This window comes from Ranitomeya variabilis, chromosome 2, assembly GCF_051348905.1.
Source record: "Ranitomeya variabilis isolate aRanVar5 chromosome 2, aRanVar5.hap1, whole genome shotgun sequence".
Classification (NCBI taxonomy): domain Eukaryota; kingdom Metazoa; phylum Chordata; class Amphibia; order Anura; family Dendrobatidae; genus Ranitomeya; species Ranitomeya variabilis.
The window spans coordinates 865016637-865022348 of record NC_135233.1 but is presented as its reverse complement, the minus strand read 5'-3'; the positions used below and the strand labels follow the sequence as shown (position 1 = coordinate 865022348).

At 43.2% G+C, this 5712-nt stretch overlaps 1 pseudogene; it reads right to left on the bottom strand.

Annotated features, from left to right (window-relative positions):
- Positions 1–4074: 4074 nt before the first annotated feature.
- LOC143810879 (18S ribosomal RNA) lies at positions 4075–4475 on the bottom strand (annotated as a pseudogene).
- Positions 4476–5712: the final 1237 nt, after the last annotated feature.

Here is a 5712-nt window from a genome sequence, read left to right as displayed (position 1 = left end):
CCGTCAGAGGGGTGAGTATATCAATATTTTTTATTTTTATTCTTTATTTTATACATGAATATGAATCCCAGGGCCTGAAGGAGAGTTTCCTCTCCTTCAGACCCTGGGAACCATTCCGATATTTTGTGTCCCATTGATATGCATTGGTATCGGGTTTCGGTATCTGTGATATCCGATATTTTTTGGATATCGGCCGATCCAATCCGATACCGATACCTTTGCATATCGGAAGGTATCGCTCAACACTAATTATCACCTGTGCAATACAAGGAAATCCTGAAAACATGACCTGTTGGAGGCCCTCGAGGAATGCAGTTTGACACCTCTACTGTAGACTTCCCTCTTCTTTGGGCTTCTGCAGTACATTCTGATATGGTGCCCCTAAACAGTGTCACCCGAATAAAAATAATTACCCATGATGTGCCCTAAATACACCCTGTTATGCATAAATGATTAATACTCACTGTGCGCCCTACACAAAAAATTACTCCCACATTGTCACTCTTATTATACATGACCTCCACACTATCTTTTCTTAAAAAATATTTCCACCACACTGTTATGAATGAGCGAACCCGAAATCTAAAGTTTTGGGATCATACTGGACATCTGGTGTTCAGTATTGAACTCAGAACACAGACTTTTTTCCGGACGTCTGTTTTTCTGTTCTGGTTCGGTGCTGATGCTGAATAAAATTTGTTGAAAGGCTGGATCGCAGCCTAACAAACTTTTAGGCTGTGGTCACTTCTGGAGCCATCACACCCATGCAATTTCATGTTTGCATGTTTTAGCGCCGCAGTGTGCTGCCTTATTTATTTGACTGTATACGAGTTGGTGACTCTAGGTTCAGCACCTGTTCACACTTAGTCTATGTTTGGATGTGACGGTCAGTTTTTTGAAATTTGCATTCATTAGCCTTCTGACTGAGCACTCCTCCACCTCTTAGCCACAGGTGTTTTAATCACAGCAGGTTCATTAACCCTCCACAGAGAGAGAGAAATTTAGTCTAAAAAGAGGATTCACAGGTTCCCATTCAGATGAAGATGTTTATTCTCAGTGAGGAAAGGAAAATTTGGGAACTGGTATACGAGAGATGCCTTAATGTGGCTACCAGGTACACATGAATTGGCCAATTTATGCGCTAAACGCTCTCATTTTTTCATATTTCTAGTGCAGTAATGCAGTTCAATTTTCATGTTTCATGTTTGCATGTTTTAGCACCGCAGTGTGCTGCCTTATTTATTTGACTGTATACGAGTTGGTGACTCTAGGTTCAGCACCTGTTCACACTTAGTCTATGTTTGGATGTGACGATCAGTTTTTTTAAATTTGTACTCATGCAATTCTTGGCATACCTGTGATTGGCCGGCGCACACATGACCCGGCCTGTACAAATACCTGGTCATGTAGTTTATAAACACGTGATCTGATTAGCATAGGGACAGCTTGAGCTGAGGGACAGTGATATGTTCTGTGTGTACTCTGCACTCGTCAGTGGGAGTGCTGTTCCAAAAAGCCTGTGTGTGTACTCTACACGTGTCTTTGGGAGTACTGTGCCAAAAAGCCTCTCTGAAGACAGAGAACCAAAAACAAAAATTCAGCAGATCAGCAGGTACGTGAGATAAAATTCAAAGGGCAGCATGGTAGCACAGTGGATAGCACAGCAGCCTTGCAGCGCTGGAGTCCTGGGTTCAAACCCCACCAAGGTCAACATCTGCAAAAAGTTTGTATGTTCTCTCCGTGTTTGCGTGGGTTTCCTCCGGGTACTCCGGTTTCCTCCCACATTCCAAAGACATACTGATAGGGAATGTAGATTGTGAGCCCCAAAGAGGACAGCGATGATAATGTGTGCAAACTGTAAAGCGCTGCGGAATATGTTAGCGCTATATAAAAATAAAGATTATTAAAAAAATAAAGATTATTATTATTATTAAAGTTTATTGCAGAAAAACTGTTTAAAAGTACATGGCTGTTCCAACAGCATCTGCAGCCCTATGCGTTTCAGCTCCTAGGGGCCTTACTCATTATGGAATTCCTATGAGAGCATAAAAATAAATAGTCATGGAGAAAGAGGCACAAGTTAGTTTCACGCCCAGATCAATTAACATGAAGCTTAATTAACCCACTTGTTTTACTTATCAATCAAGTGTGTAATATATACAACCAAGAAACATGAACCAAGATACGGGGGAAAAAACAAAAAAACTCTGCGCCCATTTATGTGGGAGTACTGTGTGAAAAAGCTTGTGTGTGCTCTCTGAACACATCTCTGTGGTTTTACTCTGCAAATAAGTAGACGTGTGCACTTTGCACCTGTCTCTATAGAAGTACTGCGCCAAAAAGCTTCTTTGTGTACTCTGCACCCATCTCTGTGGGAGTACTGTGCTAAAAGGTCTCTGCGTGTGTACTGCACCCATCTCTCTGGAAATAATGTATCAAAAAACCTGTGTGTACTCTGCATGTGTACCTGTGGGAGGACTCTGCCAAAAAGCCTGTGTGTCTACTCTGCACCCGTCTCTTTGAGAGTAATGTGCCAAAAAGCATGTGTTTGTATTCTGCACTCATCTCTGTACAAGTACTGTGCCAAAAAGCCTCTGTATGTACTCTGCATGCGTCTCCACCTGAGTGCTCTGCCAAAAAGCCTGTTTGTGTACTCTACACGCATTATTCTGAAAGTACTGCATGCCTCTCTGTCTGAGTACTCTACCAAAAAGCCTTGTCTACTCTGCACACGTCTCTGAGGAGTACTTTGCCAAAAAGCCTGTGTGTGTACTCTGCAAGTGACTCTGTCTGACTAATCTGCAAAAAGCCTGTGTGTGTACTGTGCATGCATTGCTGTGTGAGTACTCTGCCAAAAATGGTCTCTGTGGGAGCACTGCGCCACAAAGCCTGTGTGTGTACTCTACACCGTTCTCTGTGGAAATACTCTGCTAATAAACCTCTATGTGTGTTGGTGTCCTAATAGCCTGCTGCAGAGTGCCATAGCAGCCTGGTGTAGAGTGCCATAACAGTCTGGTAGTTGTGGGAGAGTCCCTCATCTTCCAGTCTTATTCCAATCCAATCCAATTCACAATCTTTTTAAAATCATCCCAAAATTTTTCCAGCGGCCAAATCAAGTTTTTGCTTTTTAGTCATATTGTTCTGTTTCTTGTCTCATATGAGTATGATCTGCTGGAAATTAGTGTTTCTTCTGGTGACATACATCTATTCCACAGCTCACAATGTGATAGCTTCTTTCCATGCATTTATTGACAGATTCAGGTTATTTATGGTCATCTGTACGCAGAAATTCCAAGAGAAGGCAACATTTACTGATTTAATGACCATACACATTTTTACTCTACCATCAGTGTGTACACGGTAGTCATGGGAGAGGGCCTCATCTTCCCAACTTTTAACAATCTAATCCACTTCACAATCTTTTTAAAGTTATCCCCCAAATTTTTCAGAGGCCAAGTCAAGTTCTTGCTTTTTTCCATCTTGTTCTGTTTCTTGTTGTCTCATATGAGTATCATTGGCTAGAAATAAGTGTTCCTTCTGGTCACATACATCTCTTCCACAGTCCACAACATAATTGCTTCTTTTCATGCATTCATTGACAGATTCAGGCTGTGTATGGTTAACTGTACACATAAATTCCAAAACGAAAGCACAATTAATTGATTTTTAATTACCATTTTCGTTTTCACTGTACCATCTGTGTGTATGCGGTAGTCATGGACTCATGAAGAGCCTTATCTTCCAATCTAATCCAATTAACAATCTTTTTAACATAATCCAAAAAATGTTCTGATGGCAAAGTCAAGTTCTTGCCTTTTCCCATCTTGTATTTGTCTTTGTCAAATGTAAGTATGATCTGTTGGAAATGAGTGTTCCTTCTGGTCACATACATCTTTTCCACAATCTAGAACCTGATAGCTTTTATACTTGGATTCATTGACAGATTCAGGCTTTTTATCGTCACATGTAGAGAGAAATTCACAAATGGTACTGATTTAATGACTATGAGCAGTTTCACTGCACCATTCGTGTGTACGTGTCTACATGGTAGTCGTGGGAGACTATTGTGTACGTTACAGGAGCTGGAATTACTGTGGCTGCTGCCACTAGACTTACTCTCCAATAGAGTCTCTTTAAAGGATTTAAAGTACTTATCCCAATTACGGAGCCTCTAAAGAGTCCTGTATTGTTATTTTGCCTCACATTCTCACCTGGTCAGGGGTGAGTAATTTGCGCACCTGGTGCCTTCCTCAGATGTGGTAGCCATTTCTCAGGCTCCCTCTCCAGAATTGAACTCTGGATCTCTGTTACTTGTGGTCACCATGGAAGAAAGCCCATATGGCACTTGGAGGTGGTCGGAAGGTAACAGCAAATCATTGTGCGGGCAGGTCCCAAAGAGGCAGGCATCTCGAAAACACCCCTTGCATGGGGAGGGTGAGGATGCCCTGCCTCGTCACCCACTGCATGCAAGGCTATGCACATGGTCCTTGACCCACCAGCGGAAGCGGACAAGATTGGTGATTTGGAAAGGGGGAGCGGGCTGTCAGGGTCCACCACGCCTATGGTAAAAACTGGGTAAATGTAGTGGTGGCTTGGACTGAGGCGGAAAGCATTTTGGTGCATGTCCTACCACCACTGATGTGTGTGCTCTGTTGCGCTGCTTCGAGGACCCTAAGAACTTGCCAAGCACCGATGACGCCATCATCAGCATTGTTATCCAACTTCTATGCTTCCTTGAAAATATTCTTCAGGTGATGATGGATGAGGTGGTGGCACAAGAGGAAGAGGAGGAACAGGGACCATTCACATCATTATCAGGCCAGTTGTCCACACATGGCTTGACGGATGGGTTCCTGTACCAACAGCCAAGGGACAGTTTTGGAGGATGAGCAGGAGAAGGAGGAACTGTGTTCACAGCAGGGTGGCTCTCAAAGAAGCTCATGGGCATCACTGGAAGTTGGAATACGGCTGGGGAGGGGGATACAGAGGACCCAGACAATACACCTCTCATCGAGGACAGCTTGTTGTTACCTTTGGGCAGCCTGGCACACATAAGACAATACATGCTGCTGTTCCAGCATAACAACTGCTGAGTTGCCCGCATTGTTACTAGTGCTGATTACTGGGTGGCCATCCTGCTGGATCTCTGCTACAAGGACAAGGTACCATCATTACTTCCATCACTGGAGCAGGATCGGAAAATGTGGGAATACAAGTGAAAGCTGGTAGATGCACTACTGATGGCGTTCCCACCTGACAGAGGGGGTTCAGTGGAAGCACATGGCAGATGCAGAGGAAGATATCGGCAACTCAGCTGTGGCACCGGCATCAGCTCAGAAGTGAGGGTTAACATGGCCGAAGTGTGTAAAGCCTTCCTCAGCACGCCACAACATCCGGCACACCATCTGACACAGTCCGTATTAGCAAGAGGCAGCATTTCAGCAACATGGTAGAATAGTACGTGTCCACAAATTAAAAAGCAAAAAAACAAAAAACAAAACAAAAATAACAAAGACAAACAAAAAAAAGGCTACCTCTTCCTCTGCCTTTTCCACTTACACCGCCACATCGACCATCTGTGCACAGAACATTGTCTAATCATTCTACATCTCATGGGCAGGGGAGGAACAAAAAAAATATGCAGACACTACAGCATGGGATTCCAAATAATTATTTCTTTGAATTAAAAAAACAGGCAGGGAAATGCTTTAT